General features: G+C 43.6%; 1 long non-coding RNA gene across 2 annotated transcripts in view; it reads right to left on the reverse strand.

Annotated features, from left to right (window-relative positions):
* The window catches only part of LOC102162816, a 54,629-nt gene extending 33,881 nt beyond the window's left edge, over positions 1 to 20,748 (reverse strand). For both annotated transcript variants that reach the window (XR_002339325.1, XR_308173.3), the window contains exons 1-2: positions 20,608 to 20,748; positions 14,277 to 14,538 (exon numbers count right to left, since the gene is read on the reverse strand). This is a non-coding gene — a long non-coding RNA (uncharacterized LOC102162816). The remainder of the gene's footprint in view (positions 1 to 14,276; positions 14,539 to 20,607) is intronic.

Consider the following 22,626-nt stretch of genomic DNA (forward strand, 5'->3'; position numbering starts at 1 on the left):
AGGTGTGGCCCCTAAAAAAAAAAAAAAAAAAAAAATGTTTACATAAAAAAATTAAAAGGGGGAGGCTGAGCAAATCATCATGGAAAACCACCAACTTAAAAGGTAAACAGAAACAGATGGAAAAAGAAACAGTGGAGAGACAAAATAATCAGAAGGCAAATAAAATGACAGTAGTAAATCCTTACATATCAAATCACTCTAATTGTTCAGTGAATTGAACTCACCAATCAAAAGGCATACAGTGGCTGGGTGAATAAAAAAAGACCCAATTGTATGCTACCCATTTATTTCAGCCCTAAAGACACATAGGCTTCAAGTGAAAGGATGGGAGGTGATTATTTCAACCAAATGGAAGCACAAAAGAAGACATATCAGACAAAATACTTCATACCAAAAAGGGTAACAAGAGACAAAGGAGGTCATTATATAATGATAAAGGAGTCAATACATTAAGAAGATACAACAATTGTAAGTATATACACTCCAAACACCCAAGTCCAAAATTTGTTTTTACAAGCAAATCCAGGCATTTTCCTGGAACATCAAAAAATCACTTCTTGCATCTACAAGTAGAATACTGATAGCTGGATACACTTGGACTCCAGAGGGAGTGGTCACTTAAAAGGAACTACATCTTTATTTATTTACTTTTTAGCTACCCCACAGCATGTGGAAGTTCCCAGGCCAGAGATTGAACCTGAGCCACAGCAGTGACCCAAGCCATTGCAGTGAAAACTGTCGGTCCACTGTGCCGCAAGAGAACTCCTAGGACCTTCGCCTTTAGATGGTGCTTGGAAATTTTTAGCACAGCATTAAAAAAATGAGATTCGTTTTCTAAGTTTTAGATTTGATGGAGTCTTGGACTCAAGGTCTTGGGCTTTATACCATAGGGAGCTGAAATTTTCTCCTGAAGGAGTCCTGGACACCCATGGTCCAAAGCCATACAAAATGCCAGATTAAAAAGTACTGATGTGTCAGAGGAGCTCCCTGTCTCTGCTGGCACCAACATGAAACCCAATAGCAATCAGTTCCTTCTAGGTAAGTATCTAAGGTCAGTCTTCCCTTCATTTGTCTGGTAAATGGTTTTGTTGTTTGTTTGTTTGTTTGTTTGTTTTTAATGAATGAGTGAGCCAATCTACCTACCTCTCAGGACAAAAATCATATGGAGGAATTTACAGAGAATAAAACCTTGAGAGGAGTTCCTGTCGTGGCACAGTGGTTAACGAATCTGACTAGGACCCGTGAGGTTGAGGGTTTGATTCCTGGCCCTGCTCATCGGGTCAACGATCCAGCGTTGCCGTGAGCTGTGGTGTAGTTCACAGATGCAGCTCAGATCTGGTGTGGCTATGGCTGTGGTGTAGGCTGGCGGCCACAGCTCTGATTCAACCCCTAGCCTGAGAACCTCCGTATACCTCGGGTGTGACCCTAGAAAAGACAAAAAAAAAGAGAGAGAGAGAAGCTGGAGGAAATATACTATTTGTGTAACTCTCAAAAAAAAAAAAAAAAAAAAAAAAAAAAAAAACCCTGAGAGACAGAGAAGAAAAACACAGAAGAAAAAACACAGAAGGGGAAACCACACTGAGAAGATGCCAGGTGTAAAGGAGTGTCCACAGCTGCCATCTGCTATAATAAGGCCTCAGATGGTGTTTCTAGCACCAGGACATTCATTTCAGAAGTCCTTAGGTTGGGTTTGCTGTTTTGTTTTGTTTTGGTTTTTTAATAAAAAAAAAAAAAAAAGCAGAAATCATACTGATGCCCTTTGCAGGGTCTTTGGAGGTTTTGCCTATCTCCCAAGTCTTTGCGTCACCTGCCAACACCAGAGGACTTGGCACTTGGCAAGCCTGGCTCAAAGGAGTGCATTTGAGCCAATGCTTAAATGAAACAAAAAGATAAGTCTGATTCCTTTCACAGCCCCTCACAGTTCCCTTGCCCTTCATGTAGCAATAGATGACAGGAGGAGCCAGGGTTAGCCAAGGTAGAGGGAGAGGGCCTGCCAATGCAGTCTGCATCTGCTCTGCTCACTGCCTGGGGCTAACAACAGCCCTTGCATAAGACCTAAAAGGTTTCCAGATGGCCTCCGGCTTTACTCAGCCCCTTTAACCCAAGAAGAATATCAAAGGGATCCTTCCTCAAGGGTCTCACACAAACATGTACCAAAATTTCTAAATTGGTATTACCAAATATAAAAATTAAAGAAATCCATATGTCTACTAGAAGAATAAAGCAAAGCATTTTAAAGCAAGGGTGTAGTACTTTATCACTAGATGCTCTTATTTAATATTAGATTAAATCATATAAAATTGTTGATGTTTGACTATTTTTGACATAAAAATGCTACTTTCACGTGGCTCAATCTAACAGGTGAGGAAATACTGGAGTGCTTTATCCAGGAAAACACTAACCAAGGCCAATTTGCCTCCAGAACCACAATGATGTAAGAAGCAGGACTAGCTCACCAGGTGCCAAAGACTCCTCAACATTCCCACTAATGGGTCTCATAGAAATCTCTTTTTTCTCAAATGCAGCCAAATGTCCCTTAAGAGCCCCTAAAAACTGTTAAAACTCGGGTATTTTAATAGCCCTCTTTGAGCTTAAGAGAACGTAATTGTTTTGCAACTAGAAAAGGTTATGTAAGTGGACCATACCACTGTGAAGAGCAAGGGCCAGTATGAGGACAATTGGGGACCTACGCTATTCTCCCTGACCCTACATACTGTGTAGCTTTGGAAGGCAGACACTTTACTCCCTTCCCTGAAACAGGGTCTTGAATGGTAGAGAAACAAATGAACTCTTTAACTCCCAATTAATCAGTACATCTCCAGAAAGAAAATAGTCAAAAACAAAGAAACTCCTTATACATATTTAAAAATCAATTCCAATTACTACACAGTCACACACGCACACACACAAACACACGTAGACACACACATATATTGATAACATCCCAGAGGTTTGAATAAACCACTAAGTCTTTGAATTTTAGTAAACAATATGGAAATTGGTTTTAAGTAAGCATTGTTGATTTTTCTGTAGTCTCTTGAGAACAAAATTCTTCTCTAGAAAGTTTTAACTGATACACATACAAGTAGAGCTTTTCTTTTTATGCTTTTTTTTTTTTTTTTTTTAGGGCCACACCTGAGGCATATCGAAGTTCCCAGGCTTGGGGTCAAATCGGAGCTGTAGCTGTCGGCCACAGCCACAGCCACGACAGATCCGAGTTGTGTCTATTACCTACACCACAGCTCACAGCAACACCAGATCCTTAACCCATTGAGTGAGAGGCCAGAGATCAAACCCGCAACCTCATGGTTCCTAGTCGGATTCATTTCCATTGCACCACTACAGGGAACTCCTGTTTATGCTTCTTAAAGAAGCTTTTCATTGTCTCACTGTAGGGTAGCTGACAAAGAACTGTAAATAACAGGAGTTCCCATCGTGGCTCAGTGGTTACTGAATCCGACTAGGAACATGAGGTTATGGGTTTGATCCCTGGCCTCGAGTAGTGGGTTAAGGATCCGGCGTTACCGTGAGCTGTGGTGTGGGTCACAGACGCAGCTTGGCTCTGCCATTGCTGTGGCTCTGGCGTAGGCCAGCGGCTACAGCTCCGATTTGACCCCTCACCTGGGAACCTCTATATGCTGTGGGAGTGGCCCTAGAAAAGGCAAAAAGACCAAAAAAAAAAAAAAATATATTGTAAAGAACGATGACAGGGAATCCTAAAACTCACTGACAAATTCCCAGTCACTGATGTAAAAATAAGCTCATTTTTCCTTTGGATCTTTATCCCCAAACCCTGATGTAGAATGTTGGGAGCTATACTGGCATATACATGGAAATCCTTTTGCACAAACTAGAGGTAAAAAGAAGAATTTCTCCATAAAATCTAGAGTCAAATCCCCACCCCAGGCCTTCCAGGATTTGGAATGTTCCCTTGTGAGCAATGCCCTAAGCTCTCTTTCCTTAGGCTAGTAGGAGGAAAAGTCATGGGGGCAAAGAGGAACCAGAGAGGAAGAGAGAGGACACCAACTTCCTCCCAGGAAAGGAGACCCAGCCCTGCCTTTGAGAGCCCTTACCTCTCCAGCCTCCCTTTGAGACCAACCCCAACCTTCTCATTCTTCCATCCCATGGACAGAAAAGCATCCAAGAGAGGGGTGAGAGAACATCTCAACTTGAACTTGTCACTGGGAAAGCCCTTCTCATTGAAATGTCCACATAATGAAAGGAGTGACCAATAAAATAGCCTCTTCCCTTGGCCTATTTTGATGGCAACACTTTCCTTTTGGAGGGTAATGGAGGCAAGAGAGACTGGGAATTACCCTTAAGGCTAAGGGAACAGTCATTCCCTCTTTCTGAACCTTTAGCTATGTTTATCACAGCTTTCTTGGGCTGGCTTATCTCTGCCCTCAATTAATTAATTACACAATGCCCCCCATGAGGACCTCAGCGCCCAAAAGATCCCACCCTATGCTTGGACCACATGATGCAGTAGCTCACCTGCACTGGTAAAAATCTATTTTATTTCTTTTTTTTTTTTTGTCTTTTTGCTATTTCTTGGGCCGCTCCTGCAGCATATGGAGGTTCCCAGGCTAGGGGTTGAATCGAAGCTGTAGCCACCAGCCTACGCCAGAGCCACAGCAACGCGGGATCCGAGCCGCGTCTGCAACCTACACCACAGCTCATGGCAACGCCGGATCGTTAACCCACTGAGCAAGGGCAAGGACCGAACCCGCAACCTCATAGTTCCTAGTCGGATTCGTTAACCACTGAGCCACGACGGGAACTCCTATTTCTTTTTTTAAAAATTACTCAATGAATTTTATTACATTTATAGTTGTTCAACAATCATCACAACCCAATTTTATAGGATTTCCATCACAAGCCACCAGCGCATCTTCCCATGCTCCAACCTGTCTCATTTGGAAACCAGAAGTTTTTCAAAATCTATGAGTCAGTATCTATTCTGCAAACAAGTTCATTGTGTCGTTATTTTAGATTCCACATGTAAGTGACAGCATTTGATGTTGGTGTCTCATTGTATGGCTGACTTCATGTAGCATGATAATTTTTAGGTCCATCCATGTTGCTGCAAATGCCATTATCTCTTTCCTTTTAATGGCTGAGTAATATTCCATTGTGTATATGTACCATATCTTCTTTATCCACTCCTCTGTTGCTGGATATTTAGGTTGTTTCCAAGTCTTGGCTATTGCAAATAGTGCTGCAATGAACACTGGAGTACATTTACCTTTTCAAGTCACGATGTTCTCAGGATAGATGCCCAGGAGTGGGATTGCTGGATCAAATGGTAATTCTGTTTTTAGTTTTCTGAGGAATCTCCACACTGTTTTCCACAATGGTTGCACCAAATTACATTCCCACCAAGAGTGTAATAGGGTTCTAACTTTTCTCCACACCCTCTCCAGCATTTAATGGTTGTAGACTTTTTGATGATGGCCATTCTGGCCAATGTAAGGCGGTACCTCAAAGTCTTGATTTTCATTTCTCTAATAATTAGTGATGTTGAACATCTTTTCATGTGTTTTTTGGCCATCTATATTTCTTCTTTGGAGAACTGTCTGTTTAGATCTTCTGCCCATTTTTTGATGGGGTTGTTTGTTTGTTTGGTATTGAGCTGCAGAAGGTATTTATAAATTTTGGAGATTAATCCCTTGTCAGTAGCTTCATTTGCAAATATTTTCTCCCATTCTGTGGGTTGTCTTTTCAGTTTGTTTAGGGTTTCCTTTGCTGTGCAGAAACCTTTAAGTTTAATTAAGTCCCATTTGTTTATTTTTGTTTTTATGGTCATTACTCTAGGAGGTAGGTCTGAGAAGATATTGCTGTGGTTTATGTCAGAGAGTGTTTGGCCTGTGTTTTCCTCTAAGAGTTTTATAGTATTTGGTTTTACATTTAGGTCTTTAATCCATTTTGAGTTTATTTTTGTGTATGGTGTTAGGAAGCATTCTAATTTCATTTTTTTACATGTGCCTGTCCAGTTTTCCCAGCACCACTTACTGAAGGGACTGTCTTTTCTCCACTTGCCTCCTTTGTCATAGATTAGCGGACTGTAGGTGTGTGGGTTTAATTCTGTGCTTTCTATCCTGTTCCAGTGATCTATATTTCTGTCCTTGTGCCAGTACCCTATGGTTTTGATGACAGTAGCTTTGTAGTATAGTCTGAAGTCAGGGAGCCTGATTCCTCCAGCTCCATTTTTCTTTCTCAGGATGGCTTTGGCTATTCTGGGTCTTCTGTGCTTCCAAACAAACTTTAAGATATTTTGTTTGAGTTCTGTGAAAAATGTTCTTGGTACTTTGATAGGGATTGCACTGAATCTATAGATTGCCTTTGATAATATAGTCATTTTGATAATATTGATTCTTCCAATTTAAGAGCATGGTATCTCTTTCCATCTGTTTGTGTCATCTTTGATTTCTTTCATCAGCATCTTATCATTTTCAGAATACAGGTCTTTTGTCTCTTTAGGTAGGCTTATTCCTAAGTATTTCATTCTTTTTGATGTGATGGTAAATGGGATTGTATCCCTACTCATTGATTTCTGCTCTGATCTTTATGATTTCTTTCCTCCTGCTAACTTTAACTCTTGTCTGTTCTTCTCTCTCTAGTTGCTTTAGATGTAAAGTTGGGTTGTTTATTTGAGCTTTTTCTTGTTTCCTGAGGTAAGCTTGTATTGCTATAAACTTCCCTCTTAGAACAGCTTTTGCTGCATCCCATGGGTTTTGGAGTGTTGTATCTTTGTTGACATTTGCTTCTAGTTATTTTTTAATTTCCTCTTTGATTTCTTCAGTGATCCATTGGTTATTAAGTAGCCTGTTGTTTAGTCTCTACATGTTTGTGTTTTTTGCAGTTTCTTCCTTGTTTTTGATTTCCAGTCATATAGTGTGTGGTCGGAAAAGATGCTTGATATGATTTCAATTTTGTTAAAGTTACCGAGGCTTGATTTGTGGCCCAGAATGTGATCAATCCTAGAGAATGTTCTGTGTACACTTGAGAAGAATGTGTATTCTGCTGCTTTGGGATGGAATGTCCTATAAATATATATTAAGTCTATCTGGCCTAATGCTTCACTCAGGGTCTGTGTTTCCTTGTAGATTTTCTGTCTGGATTATCTGTCCATTGTAGTAAGTGGGGTGTTAAAGTCCCCACTATTGTTATGTTATTGTCAATTTCTCCTTTTAAGGCTGCTAGCAATTGCCTTATATATTGAGGTGATCCTATGTTGGGTGCGTATATATTTACAATTGTTATATCTTCCTCTTGGATTTATCCTTTGAACATTATGTAATGTCCTTCCTTGTCTCATAATATTCTTTAAGATCTATTTTGTCTGATAAGAGTATTGCTACTCCAGCTTTCTTTTGACTCCCATCTGCATGGAATATTTTGTTCCATCCTCTCACTTTCAATTTGTATGTGTCCCTAGAAGTGAAGTGGGTCCCTTGAAGACAGCAAATATATCAATCTTCTTTTCATATCCATTCAGCCAGTCTTTGTCTTTTGGTTGGAGCATTTAGTCCATTTACATGTAAGGTAATTATTGATATGTATGTTCTTATTGCCATTTTATTAACTGTTTTGGATTTGTTTTTGTTCTCTTTTTTCATCCCTTCTTCTCTTGTTCTCTCCTCTTGTGGTTTGATGACTATCTTTAGTGCTGTATTTGAGTTGATTTTTCTTATTTGTGGATGCATCAGTTGAAGATTTTTGGTTTGCAGTTACCCTGAATTGCAAGTGCATCTCCAGTGTCCTGCATTTGTACCCTCCTCTTCTCACGATTTCTGATTTTGGTAGCATATTTGTGTGTGGATGATTTCCTTCCTTTACTGTATATATGTCTTTACTGGTGAGCCTTGTCATTTGTGGCATTTTTGTTTCTAGTTGTGGCCTTTTCTTTTCTGCCTAGAGAAATCCTTTAGTATTTGTTGTAAAGTTGGTTTAGTGTTGCTGAATTCTCTCAGCTTTTGCTTATCTAGTGAAACTTTTGATTTCTCCTTCAAATCTGAATGAGAGCCTTCCTGGGTAAAGTAATCTTGGTTGAAGGTTTTTTCCTTTCATCAGGTGAAGTATATCATGCCACTTCCTTCTGGCCTGCAGAGTTTCTGCTGAAAAATCTGCTGACAACCTTATCAGGCTTCCCTTGTCTGTTATTTGTTTCTTTTCCCTAGCTGCTTTCAATATTTTCTCTGTCTTTTAATTTTGGTCAGTTTTATTAATATGTGTATCACGCTGTTTCTCCTTGGGTTTATTTTATATGGTACATACTGTGCTTCCTGGATTTGAGTGAGTGGTTCCTTTCCCATGTTAGGCAAGTTTTCGGCTGTCATCTCTTTGAATATTTTTTCTGTCCCTTTCTCTCTCTCTTCTCCTTCTGGCACCCTTATAATATAGATGTTGGTGCATTTAACATTGCCCCAGAGTTCTCTAAGACTCTCTTCATTTCTTTTCAACCTTTTTTCTCTTTTCTGTTCTGCATCAGTGATTGCCACTAGCCTGTCCTCCACCTCACTTATTCGTTCTTCTGCCCCATGTATTCTGCTGTTGGTTGCTTCTAATGACTTTACTTCAGTTATTGTATTTTGCATCTTTGCTTGCTTAAGTTTTAAATCATGTATTTTTTTGCTCAGTGTTTCCTGTAAATTATCAACCTTTGCCTCCAGTTTATTTCCAATGTCTTGCATCATCTTCAGCATCATCAGTCTAAAGTCTTTTTCCTGGAGGCTGCGAATCTCCAGATCATTTAGCAGTCTTTCTGGGGATTTTTTTCTTGCTCCCTTATCTGCATCATAGTTCTCTGCCTTTTCATTTTTATAGGTTTTTGGTGTGGTGACCTTTTTATAGAGTTGTAGCCTCTTTTACTTCTGATGTCTGCCCCCCTTGTTGCTGAAGCTGGTACAGGGGGCTTGCTGTAGACTTCCTGATGGGAGTGACTGGCACCTGCCCAATGGTAGGTGGGGCTGATTGCTATCCCTCTGGTGGGTGGGGCTTTGTCTCTGGGTGAGATTAGAGGCGGCTATGTGCCTGGGGTGGGGGGCTGTCTTTAGGCAGCCAGTTTACTGATGGGTGAGGCTGTGATCCCACCTGGATTATTGTTTGGCCTGTGGCTTCTCAGCACTGATGGGTGGGGCCGGATTTTCTCAAAATGGCCAGCTCCAGAGAAACGCACACTGATGAATATTCCTGAGAGCTTTGCTTCCAAAGTCCTTCCCCAACAACAAGTCACAGTCACCCTCAGTTTTCCCAAGAGATCCTCCAAGAACTGCAGTCAGGTCTGACCCAGAAATCTATGGAGCCTCTGCTTTGCCCTGGGACCCAGTGCACATGAAAGCCTGTGTGCACCTTTCAAGAATGGGGTCTCCATTTCCCCCAGTCCCATGGAGCTCCTGTGCACAAGCCCCAGTGGCCTTCAATGCCAGATGCTCCAGGGGCTCTTTCTCCCAATGCAAGATCCCCAGGAGTGGAGACCTGACGTGAGGCTCAGAACTCTCACTCTTGTAGGTGAGTCTGTGATACAGTTACCTTCCAGTCTGTGGGCTTCCCACCCAGCGGGTATGGGGTTGCTTATATCACATAATCACCCCTCCTACTTCTTGACGTGGCCTCCCCTTTGTCTTCTGGAGTAGGATGTCTTTTTGAAAGTTTCCATTCCATTTGCTTATTCAGCATTTGGTTGTAATTTTGTTGTTTTTATGAGAGAAGGTGAGCTCCAGTCCTTCTAGTTCACCATCTTAATCCCATCTCTGATCTGCACTGGTAAAAATCTAAAAATAAGACTCCAAGGATTTGTTTTATAATCAGCCTGTCTAGATTATATCTTGGGCCATTCTCAGGATTGTAGAATGTCTACAGAGAAAACCAGCAGTGGAGGCAGCTCACCTTCTCTGAGAGAACAGGTGAACAAGCAGGTGATGTTCAATGAATTCCTTTCACCTTATTAAGCCTCTAGACCAGCAGCAAAGAGAAGGAATGCCTGTTAACCCCTAAAACAAGAGGGAGGTTTCATTCTATAACAGCTGCTCACCCTGTTAGAGAAGGAGGAACTATCTACATCACCACCAGGACCTTCCTACACATCAAGCAAGAAGCTGGTTAAGTTCTACTCACAATACTTTGTTACCAAGGGCCTTCCCTCCTGAAGCCATCCCTACCACTGAGAGGCTTATCTCAACAAAAAAGTGAAATCCACCCCTAAAGACAGCAAAACCAGGGCATCTCTGCTAGGCAAACTCAAGATGCTAAAGCAGAAAGCTGGTCCTGTATCCTTATCATTTCTCCCTCCGATTCTATCCCAACTCCATATGATACACAGGGGGATCTTCTGCACTTGGTCAGTACCTCCAATGTGCAGTCACAGATCCCCTACCTCAGGTCAAACTCAAAGATGTCATAGTACATGAAACTTAACCCATTCTACAATAATGTAATCATCTGTTTCTTGGGTGAATAATTTGATTTGTCACCTCATCCGATTTTCCAGGACATATATTCATAGCATCAAAATGATCTATTCAGAAAATGCATAGTTCTGTGTAAAATGATTACCAGGATTTCTAGGCTACATAAAATCCTACAGAAATCCGGGAGTTCCCGTCGTGGCGCAGTGGTTAACGAATCTAACTAGGAACCATGAGGTTGCAGGTTCAGTCCCTGGCCTTGCTCAGTGGGTTAACGATCCAGCGTTGCCATGAGCTGTGGTGTAGGCCGGTGGTGCAGACGTGGCTCGGATCCCGCGTTGCTGTGGCTCTGTTGTAGGCCGGTGGCTACAGCTCTGATTCGACCCCTAGCCTGGGAACCTCCACATGCCGCAGGAGTGGCCCAAGAAATAGCAAAAAAAAAGACAAAAAAAAAAAAAAATCCTACAGAAATCTATATACATGTGACAAGTTTGGTCTGTCAAACTCTTCAGGCATATGAAGGTGACCCATAATTCTTGAATTCTACCTCCTTCAGAGGGCTCACAAGAGAGACAACCAGGAAGCTATTCCAGGTCCTAAAAATAAGTATATAAGTGGTAGAAGAATCTCCTTTCCTACGGTGGTGACCTTTTGAAATCCTGGGACAATCTATTTGGCTGATTGCAGCTTGGGAGAGGGTCACCTTGTGCAGTTTCAGAACCATGCATGGAAGAGGCCATGATGATGCATCACAATTCTCTTTCATTGTTTTTTTTTCTTTATGTGCATTTTCAACCATGACATAAAAAGGTTACAAGAAACCTCTTGACCCAGCACAGCATACACTGTTGTCTCTCAGTTTCCCCCTCTTCCTCACCCACTATCATACCCATCTAGGCCATATGACAGAGTAGGGAGGCTCATTGGAGAGTTGGGGCCCAACCTGTCCTGAAGCCCTTGCCTTTTCCTCTGTGGAGCATTTGTATCTTCTTGATAGTCTTGACCCCCTGGGACTCTTTGTTCATAGATGCAGATGGTCTGGGATTCATTACCTATCATAGATTTTGGGTTTTTCCCCTAGTCCAGCACTCAAAAGTATAAATAACTAAATTATATAGCTGCTACATGCCAACCAAGAGAAAGGGAAAAGCTCTCCGAGGAAATAAGAAGCTTTGTGCAATAGAGTCAATGGCCACCTATAATATCGTTCAATGAAGACCTGCAGAAAACAAGACTGTAGAAATCACCATGTAAGCTGGAGACAGGGAAAAATCAGGCTTACCAGCAAACATGACCACCCTGCAGACAAAATAGTAATTCCATATCTAAAGAGGAGTGTGTCTATAGAAGAGGTGAGTCATGATCAATTATAGTAAACTGGTCTCGAAGAGGTAAGATTGTTGATATAGCCTTGTTGAAGCTAAATCACAATAGTACTTGGCAAAAGTTCAGAAGTGTGACTGAACTGAGTCCAATCCCTGCTCCATCACTTACTGGCTGTGAGGCCCAGGGAAGGTAGTTACCTAACTTCTCTGAGGCCCGGTTTCTTCATCTAAAATGGTGGCACTGGCTGTGCCTGCTTCATAGAATTGTCTTGAGGATTAAAGGATGCAATCCACGCAAAGTGCTGGCAGGTGCCTGCACATGATCAATTGACAATAAACCTCAGCTGCTGGTGCTACCTATGTTGTCAACACTAATAAGCAAGCTCATCCCAGACAAGAGTTTAATAATTCATTTATTCATTCAATAAATACTTACATCAAGCACCTGTTACATGGGAGTTCAGCCACAAACATGACCCATATGGCCCCTGTTTTTGACTGAGGTGGAGGCATCAAGATTCTCTGACTAGAGTGAAAGAGCACTCGAATATTTCTGCCCAATACCAAAGGCCCACCGAAAAGTGTTTTGATGAGTTTGATTTTCTCTGTACATTAGGCTACAGGGAGAGTGCACTGGTCCAACACTGTCTGCACAGTACGGTTTCTCCTTTCAAATTAATGTAAAGACCCTGCATTTGAAAGCAATCTTGAGGGAGTGTGAACAGTCTTCTACAGACCAATCAACTCTGGAGCTCTGATCCAGTTAGGATCTGGTGGGTTAAGCAACACATCCCAGGCTATAATAAATGCCACCATCCAGGGTCCTGTTTTACCCCGTGTCTCATCACCCTATGAAGCCTCCCAGCCCTGGACAGTCTGCCCACTGGGCCAGCATCTGCCTGCTTTCACATGCAGACAGCTAAGGTAAGAGCTCTGAGCCTGGACCCTGAGCAACTCCAGCTGAGCCTCAGCTCCACCACATCAAGCCACCTGAAGGCAGGGCACTCAGATGCAGGGCCCCCATTCCCCAGGGTGGTTGGGGCAGTGGACAAGGCAGTGTAGGAATCACAGTGGCAGGCCCTCTCCCACCTCCCTGGAGCACTCTGGCTTTCCCAGAGGGAGTAAGAGGGCCTGTGTACCTCCAGCTGCAGGGGATACCTGACTGCTGGAGAGGACAGAGCTGCTGCATGGTCACTGCTGCAGGACCCAACTGAACTAGTGTAGGTGGAGTAGTGAGCCACTCAGGGACATCATGTGAAGGCCTGTGAAGCCTTCCTGGGCCAAAATAACTCTTCTATCTGCCTGCTAATTCCCAGCATTAGTCACTCACTGCTTGAGGGATATCTTAGGTGTATTGTGTGAGTTAAGGTATGACTGATCTGTTAGGTAACAAATTAGCTACGGAATACATGACTGGAGAGAAAGTTCTGTAACTTACAGAAGCCTTTAATGGCTTCCCTTGTTCTGATGATAAAACACAAATTCTCAATGTGACCTCCAAAGCTTTGCACGGTCTGCCCTGCCAGCCTTGTCCAAGGATCCTGGTGCCACAATCACTGCACTAGGGCCGCATGGCTTTCTTCAGCTCCTTGAATGGACCCAGCTTTTCCCTTCCTCAAAGTCTTTGCACATGCCATTCGAATGAGTCAGGGTAATGAGATATATATATTTTTTTCTTTCTACAGCTGCACATGCAGCATATGGAAGTTCCTGGGCTAGGGGTCAGATCAGAGCTGTAGTTATAGCCTAAGCCACAGCCACAGAGATGCTGGGTCTGAGCCGCAACTGCAACCTATGCTGCAGCTTGTGGCAATGTCAGATCCCACTGGGCAAGGCTAGGGATAGAACCCATATTTTCAAGGACACAATGCCAGGTTCTTAACCCACTGAGCCACAACAGGATCTCCAGGGTGATGAGATAAGTAGATAGACAGAAAGATAGATAGATAAGACACTTACACATATGCATGCATAAACACACATACACATTAAATATACATATTAATATATACACACATCCATGTATAAATATATATGCACAAAAAGGTATTCATTTTAAGGAACTGGCTCATTAAAAGTTCAAAAACTGCAGGGCAGGCCAGCAGGCTAGAAAAACTCAGGGAGTATTTCTGTGTTACAGTTTTAACACAAAATAATTTCTTCATCGGGAAGCCTGCTTTTGCTCTTAAGGTCTTCAGCTGATTTTGAGACTCACTTAGTGTCCATCTCCTTTACTTGAAGTCAGCTAATTGCAGATGTTCAGAATACCTTTACGGCAATATCTAGACCAGTGTTTGAACAAACAGTTGGGCCCCAGAGCTGAGCCAAGCTGACACATCAATTTAACCAACACTCTGCCCCTCTGCCTGGGATTTCCCCTCCCTCCCTCACCAGACTGGCACCTTCTTGCCTCCTAGATGTCGATATAAGTATCACTTCCTCGGGAAGCCAGCTCGTCCCCTTCACCTTACGTAGGTGCCCATAGATGTCTGTCTCACAGCACCTTCTACTTTTCCTCATTGCCCTGCCCCATTTTTAAGCTTACCTTTGAGTCTGCTTATTTCCTCATTACATCTTCCCACCTCAATCCAAGCTCCATCAGGGCGGGGTCACGTGGGCTCTGGTTACCACTGCAGGCTGCTCTAGGTAGGAGGGCATCTTCAAGTACCTTAGAAAAAGCCCCCCTTCCTCCAGGAGGATGGGCTTCTCTCACAGGTCAGGGCCTGGGCAGCAAACTGGGATTCTACTGCCTGAAAGCCGCTGTGCAGAAGTCAAGCGGTGCAGCCAGGCAGAATCAGAGTCAGTGCCTGCAAGAGAAGACAGGATGAATGAGTGGCCTGACAGGCTTGAACAGGGCCCATGTTCTGGGATGCTTAGATTTTTGACTTGAGAACAAGATATGTAAAACACGGGGAGCTTGGGGGTGAGGAAGAGGCTTCAGGATTGTGTCTGGGAAGGGGCATGAGATGCAGCCAGCAGGAGGGCCTTAGTGGGGGTAGACAGAAGACTAAAGGATACGAGAAATATATCAAAGAGCAACACTCCTGGCAGGAGGAAGGAAGGACAGAGTGGGGGTCTCAATGGCAGCTGGCAATCAGAAAGGACACAGAAACATACGCCATCAGAATCAGGATAGGTGCCAGGGGACATCCAACCCAGATGACCTCCTCGAGGCAGACACTGCCCCTCATGGGGATACACTGGAGTTTCCAAGAAGGGGAACACCTACTTTGTAAAGTCACTGACTCATTATTATAGTACTCTAAACTTATACTTTGGGAAAAGCTTTTAAAAACCTTTTTTTTTTTTTTTTTTTTTTTTTTAATTTGAAACACAGAGAATAGGAATTCCCTGGTGGCTCAGTGGGTTAAAGATCCAGCATTGTCACTGCTGCGGCTCCATTCACTGACATGGCATGGATTTGATCCCTCACCTGGGAACTTCCCCATGCCTCAGATGTGGCCAAAAAAACAGAATACATCTTTGACATGGGCTGATTAGGAGTGTCACCCGATGGAGTTCCCATTATGGCTTAGCAGAAACAAATCTAACTAGTATCCATGAGGTTACAGGTTCAATCCCTGGCCTCGCCCAGTGGGTTAAGAATCCAGCGTTGCCATGAGCTGTGGTGTAGATCACAGGCGCGGCTCAGATCCTGCATTGCTGTGGCTGTGGTGTAAGCCAGCAGCTGTAGCTCCTATTCAACCCCAAGCATGGGAAACTCCATATGCTGCAGGTGTGGCCCTAAAAAGACAAATAAAAAGGAGTGTCACCCAAAAAGCAAGACGGTTCTAAATCCTCCTTATCCTTTAAGATCTCAGTTTGTGTTGTAGGTAATACCTGAAGCTTTGGCCAGCTTGGCCAGCCCCACCTATACAATGCCCTCGAGCAGCTGCACTCCAGCCCTCAGCCATCTCTCACTGTTTGGCAAGCCTGGCCAGCTTCTGAATCACTGCCTGGCCTAGCCTCCTCCAGAACAGAGCTTTGTCAGGGCCAAAAGAGTTCCCTGAACAAATAGAAATCAAGCTCTGCAACAGAGTTCGAGGCTACCCTGGAACCAGTCCTGAAGGACAGTTGAAAATGCCATCATCTTAAAAAGAATGATTCCAAGTTAGAAGAGGCCAGAGGCTGCTGGCCAGAACTGGCACATATGTAATTAATGGTGTATTTATTTCACATTGGCTGAGTCCCTGCATGGGTCAATCACTGGGCCAGGCTGGAGGATACAGCAGGGAATAAGATAAAGGCTCCTCTCTGTGCTTCCCCAGCAGACTGCCAACTCCAGGCTCCAGGGATGGAAGAAAGGGGGATCCCTTAAAATGCTTACGTAAATCAGATAGGTCACTGTGCCCACTGTGTGCTGGCTGTCCCATGGTAGGTTTGTTAAAAATACTCCCTTTTAGAGTTCCCGTTGTGGCTCTGTGGTAACAAACCCAACTAGTATCCATGAGGACATGGGTTTGATCCCTGGTCTCGCTCAGTGGGTTAAGGATCCAGCGTTGCTATGGCTATGGTGTAGGTGGGCAGCTGATTCAACCCCTAGCCTGGGAACCTCTATGTGCCGAAGGTGCAGCCCTAAAAAGACAAAAAAAAACAAAAACAAAAACAAAAAAAAAAAACCTCCCTTTTAATTTTGTCTCCTTCACCCCCAGGACCTAGACAAGGCAGGAATGTTTTCCCAGGTTTTCTTTGTTCTTCACTATAACAAATGCTGAGGCAGCAGCTCACGCAGGGTGAGTGGCCTGGCTTCAACTTTGACAAGGAATAGTCCAGCCACGCCAGAGCTGATTCCGATGGCCTGTGTGAACTCGTTCGCAGACCTGATACGAGGTCCCTCCTTCCTAACCATGAATTATCTGCAACTCCTTCAGTGATGCCTAATATACAGAGGGGCTGGCTGTATGTTAACTTAAAATTAAATTCACACATTCAACAAATAGAATGCTTTCAATTGAAAAAACTTACTCATTTTGAATTTTCAAATAGAAAGCTGTAAGATTTTTATATTTATCAAAAGGCATACACCTTTGAAAGGACTGAGAAATGGTGCTTCCCATCTGAGCCCTGAATGGGTTACAGACAGACTTGGCTCCCTTGAGCTGTGTAGTAATCTTCAGCCACAGGCAACCGCCTCCACTTAGCCCAGGTGTGCTGCACAACACGATCGTTTTCTTAGTGGCATGACCCTCACTGTCCAATGTCATAGATATAAACCACTGTGGCTACAGAGCCCTTGAAATGAGGCCAGTCCAGACAGGGAGGCTGGGAGGGCAAAATACACACTGGATTTTGAAAACATGTCACCAAAAAAGAATGTAAAATTATTAAAATTTTATATATATTAGATTTGGAATGATAATATTTTGGCTATGTTGGGTTAAGTAAAATACATTCATAAAATGAATGTCATCTGTTCTACTTAATGTGGTTACTAGAAAAATGTTAATTATATATGTGACTTCCATCTGTGGCTTACATGACATCTGTATTGGACGGCACTGTTCTGGACAATCCCTACGAAAGACTTAGAGGCATTGGTAATTGGAAGAGATTTAGCAGCTGTAGGGGGGCAGGGAAGGAAATCAAGGCTTTTATTGCCTAAAAATAAACTTTTACAAGATTCAGAATTGAGAGTGCATACCAAGAAAGAGAGGAGGGGAGAAGAGAGGAGAGGAAGGGGAATGGGAGGAAGGGGGCGGGGGGAGGACATCAACGTAAAAGGACCTCTGTCTCAGTCCATTTGGGCTGCCAAAACAAATTACCAAAGGCTGAGTGGCTTAAACAATAAACTTTTTTTTTTTTTTTTTGTCATTTTGCCTTTTTCTGGGGCCGCTCCCACGGCATATGGAGGTTCCCAGGCTAGGGGTATTAGACCCCTAATCGGAGCTATAGCCACCGGCCTACACCAGAGCCACAGCAACTCGGGATCAGAGCCACATCTGCAACCTACACCACAGCTCACGGCAACGCCAAATCCTTAACCCACTGAGCAAGGCCAGGGATCGAACCCGCAACCTCATGGTTCCTAGTCGGATTCGTTAACCACTGCACCACGACAGGAACTCCAAGCAATAAACATTTATTCCTCACAATTCTGGAGGTGGGGAAGTCCAAGATCAAGACGGCAGCCGATTCGGTGTTTGGCAAGAGCCTGCTTCCTAGTTCATTAGATGGCTGTCTTCTTGCTGTGTCCTCACATGGCAGAAGGGGAAAGCGAGCTCTCTGGGGTCCCTTTTATAAGGGCACTAATTCCATTGATGAGGGCTTCACCCTTGTGACTTAACCACCTCCCAGAAGCTCCACCACCAAATACCATCACCTTGGGATTGGGATCTCAACACATAAATTGGTTGGGGTGGGGGGTGGGAGGGTGAGATGGGAATGGGGGGGCATAAACATTCAGTCTATAACAACCTCTAACCTTAGCTATCCCTTGACCTATCAGTGGCTCAGCTTCCCATGTGTCAAATAGAGAAAACATGGTACCTACCTAGTAGAGGCCTTGCATTAAATGAGCTGAGCTGTAAAAGAGTTCAACACAGTCTGACAAGTACTAACAGCTAAATAAGTGCCAGCTATGGTTATTATCATGACTAGTATTATTACTCTCCCATCAAGTCTTTATGTCTCCAGCCTTGTGTTTTCTAATTTTTCCAGCCCAAAATACCATATGGGGAAGTGAACAAAAAAAGGTGGAAAGAAACAATAATACATTTTAAGATGCATGTGAGGAGTTCCCATTGTGGCACATTGGAAACACATCCCACTAGTATCCACAAGGATGAGGGTTTGATCCCTGGCCTTGATCAGTGGGTTGGGGATCCTGCATTGCTGTGAGCTGTGGTGCAAGTTGGAGTCATGGCTCGGATCCTGCGTTGCTGTGGCTGTGGCGTAGGCCAGCAGCTACAGCTCCAATTAGACTCCTAGCCTGGGAACTTCCATATGCCTCGGGTATGGCCCTAAAAAGACAAAAAAAAAAAAAAAGCATGTGAAAACATTTAATACAATTCTAGAAACATAAGGCATCTGGTGACCAAACAATAATTGTATTGCAGTATTTGTGGTTGAAACTGTTAGCCTCACGCCGCTTCAGGAGCTAAGGCAAAAGAGGGAGCAGAGAGCAGGCTGAGCTGAATACTCATTCACATATTTTTTTAACAAATTTTTACAGAGCACCTAAAAAGTCGTGGCCAACCACTTTGGCAATGGGAAAAATAAGAGATCCCACCTCATGGAGCTTATCATTTAAATACATGTGCACTTATAATGAAAGCAACCAAAAGCAGAAAACCATATACAACCCAAATGTAGTTATATAGACAGAGAGGAAGAAGAGATGGTATGTAGCTATAATGGGTTAAGTTTAGGACAAGTGGCCTTAAAGCAAAAGGAATTCCAGCTACAGGAAAATGCAAAAGCAAAGGCATGAGGGTCAGAAAAAGCACCAGGTATGTAGCAGAATATAGATAAATTGGTTCCACTGGCCGGTAGACTATGAAGGGGGAAATCTGGTGATAAACCTAGAAAACCAGTCTGGATCAAATCGCAGAGATTCTTAAAATATAAGTTAAAGGTTCAGATTTTATTCTGTCAACAGTGCAGACCTTTCAGGGTTTTTTTTTTATCAAGGTAATAGTCTACTCAGGAATATCTGCTCTGGCAGATTGGATAACATGAAATAATATGCATGGGAGATAAGAGCTGGAAAGCTACTGTAATCATTAAGAATAACAAAGGCCTGAGCAAGTGCTGCTGGTGATGCAAAGATATCAGAGCAACAGTCCCTGCCATCTGATAGGATGGGATGATAAGGATGGGGTGAGCAGGGGAGAAAGAGTCCAAGATAAATCCAGTGTTGTACTCAAGTTTTTGAGAAAAGGCAGTGTCGCCTCTACTGAACAAGACTAGACAACAGAGGAGGAGGAGCTGCTTTCAAAGGGAAGGTGGTGAATTTGATTTCGATTTATAGCCTGGTAGTCAGCCAAGGGATTTATCCAACAGGCAATTAATTCAGGATTGGCAAGGAGTCTGAGTCACAGATTTCTGAGTCAGTACAAATTAGTAATTGGAGCTCGGGTCTGGATAAAACTCACCAGATGCAGAGGGGAAATGCAGAAGGGGAAGGGAGGGGGAAGAGAAGAAAGAAAAGGGAAAGGAGAACCAGAGTAAGGAGTTGGGGGTTCAGGGGAGAGGCTGACCTGAGAGGTGGGACCAGGGGGGCAGGAAGCACTGAACACTTTGGAAAGAAGTGGGAGTGCTAAAGTTTGGGCACACGCTCAGAGCAGGAGCACACTAACGCCTGCCACGGGAAAGGAGGTGACCATTAGACAGCAAGCTTTTAAACGCCCCGAAAACTCCCCTACTTTATGCCCCTGACACACCTACTTAAAACCCCTCTCCTTTCCTGGCCTGAAAAGCACAAGTTCATAACACTGACGTGGATGAAGGCACCCCAAATTCCTGGAAGCCTCTATTAACGCGCCCCCAAATTAAGGGGGTTCAAGAGCTCAACTCCAGTGAGGAGCCCATGGACTCTGGCCGGCGGGCTTCTTGTTCGATGTCACTGGACAGGGACTGGAGGCCACCGAGGCTTCTGAGAAACATGAAGGAGGGGAGGTCACAGGAAAAGGAGCCCCGGGAATGTCGGGTGACCTTTAGAAAACGCGCTCAGGCTCCAACGATTTGTGGCCTGGGAGGCATTCGGTGATATGTGGCTGACCCAGCCCGGGTCTGGGGGCTCTGGCCATTCTGACCAGCCTCTCCCAGAGCCCAAAGACCCATCTCACCATAAACCCAAGCCCGCAAAGAAAGAATTTGGGAGGGCCCCGCCGAGGAGCGAAGCGCCTGGTGACCTCGGAGAACCGAACGTTACCTACCGGCTCAACTGACACTTTCCACTGCCCGCGCGGCACAAACGCTTGGCTTTTTCTGATTAAGGTCAACGGAGAATGCGGCTGCGCGCTCCCACCAGGCCCAGGCACTGCAGAGCGGCTGGGCCCCCGAGACCCCGGCGTCGGTGGGCGTCACCCGGCCGGGGAGGGGCGGGCGTCCCGACGCACATGCGCAGAGACCAGGACATCCCAACGACCGCCCCGCCGGGCACGTGGACCCTGTGAAGGTTGGGCTGTTGCCCCCGGGCTCTAGGCGCCAAGAGAACCAGGACTCGGACCCCGCTGGCACGGACCAGGGGACAATGACCAGCACTTCAGCAGCCATCCTCAGGTCTCCCTTCAGGACATCCTTGTAAAGAGCGCTCCGGGGGCATCTTGAGGATCCATGACAAGACGACAGTGGCAGCCTTTATCTTTGCCCTGGAGCAAAGAGAATTTAAGCAAAACATGGTTAGGCCAGTCTAGCAGTTTTCTGCTGCAGATTCAGTGGTTCTTGAAAAGCGTCTTAGTAAGAAACAGAATCTGAAAACAGTACCTGACAAGGACGGAAGGAAACCGTTATTTAAAGAGAGAAGTGCTTCAAATTGCTTCAGATACTTTGATGCTTCTTAAAGCCCACTTAAGCTTTTCAAAAATTCAGAGTAAATCTCACTAAACAATTCATCTGTGCGGCATCAATGCAAGTACAGATGGATGTATATTCTGCTTTCAAGAAATGGATGTTTCTTCATCTAGTGCCTGTGTGGTGCAGGTAGGTACCTGTGTGGTGCAGGTAGGTACCTTTCCTTCCCAAGGGTAGGAAAGATAAGCTTCCTTTCCTGAAACAGCAAGGACAGAAACGTGCCAGTGTTCATTTGAGGGTTTTATGACCGCTGGCCTGGCCTCCCTAGGAAGGCTGGGCAAAGTATTTCACTATTGCAGGGGGGCTGCCTTGGTTTTCAGTGTGTTGACTTGCTATGCTCTGGACAGAACAAGGTGGTGGGCTGGACCCAGTAAATAAGTAAAGAAAAACTTGGAATAGCCTGAGACTTGAGAGGAGCTGCCCAGAATGGTGAGTATATAGCTGGAGTACACTAAGTGAGCTAATTTGCTACTTCAATTGTTAGCTTTATTTTTTTAGCTCAAGACACTGAATCATCCATGTGACAGATCTGTGTGCTTACTGCTTTGTAGAAGCAGTATTCTTTCCATAGCAGCAGGTATTTTACCTGCAGAGCAAAATTCTGATCTTTATGTGTCAGCTACACTCGCTATACATATCTCCAGAAAAGAAAACTGCCAGTGATTGTCAGCTACAAAAGGAGAAAAACTGAGTCTCAGCGGCTGGAACTTTGCAAACGTGTTATGCCTGTTTTAAATGTTAAGGAGCCCATTGAATTAAGCTGAGATGACTAACAAAGAAAAAGGCCCTCTCTGAATGATTTTTCTTTATCATGCGCCTTTGAAGGTATAAAGAAAAAATTTAAAGCCAAGGAAAAAGTCTTTCAAACTAATTATGTTATGAAGATACCATCTTATGCTTTTGGTTTATCTTAACAGACAGGTACTGTAAAAAATTGGGAAATTCTATTCCTTGCAATAAATACAAATTGACTATTTAGAAAAATTTTGACCCTACCAAATATTAGTGAATTCTAGTTATCCATATGTGAATGTTCCCCTATTTAGATAAAAGGAAGAATTAAGTAGTCTAGTTAAAGGAAGAATTTGATAGTCTAAATATAAATTCTGTTTTACTTGGTGTATTTAGCCTTTTATTACATACTGAATCCTTCCTAAATTCCCATATCCCTCCAGTGGAGAATGTTTTTAAAAATTACATCCTACTTTTTTGGGTTTTGTAAACTGAAAGACCATTTTTTAACTTAAGATACTTTTATGCTTGTATGACGTTGTTTTTACTTTATTTTAGCTTTCCTACAGGAAAAAAAAAAAAAAAAACACCTTAATTCTGACCTTGGAAACAAGCTCACATGGGGAAATAAATCACTAGATTTTGAGGCC

This window comes from Sus scrofa, chromosome 15, assembly GCF_000003025.6.
Source record: "Sus scrofa isolate TJ Tabasco breed Duroc chromosome 15, Sscrofa11.1, whole genome shotgun sequence".
Lineage (NCBI taxonomy): Eukaryota > Metazoa > Chordata > Mammalia > Artiodactyla > Suidae > Sus > Sus scrofa.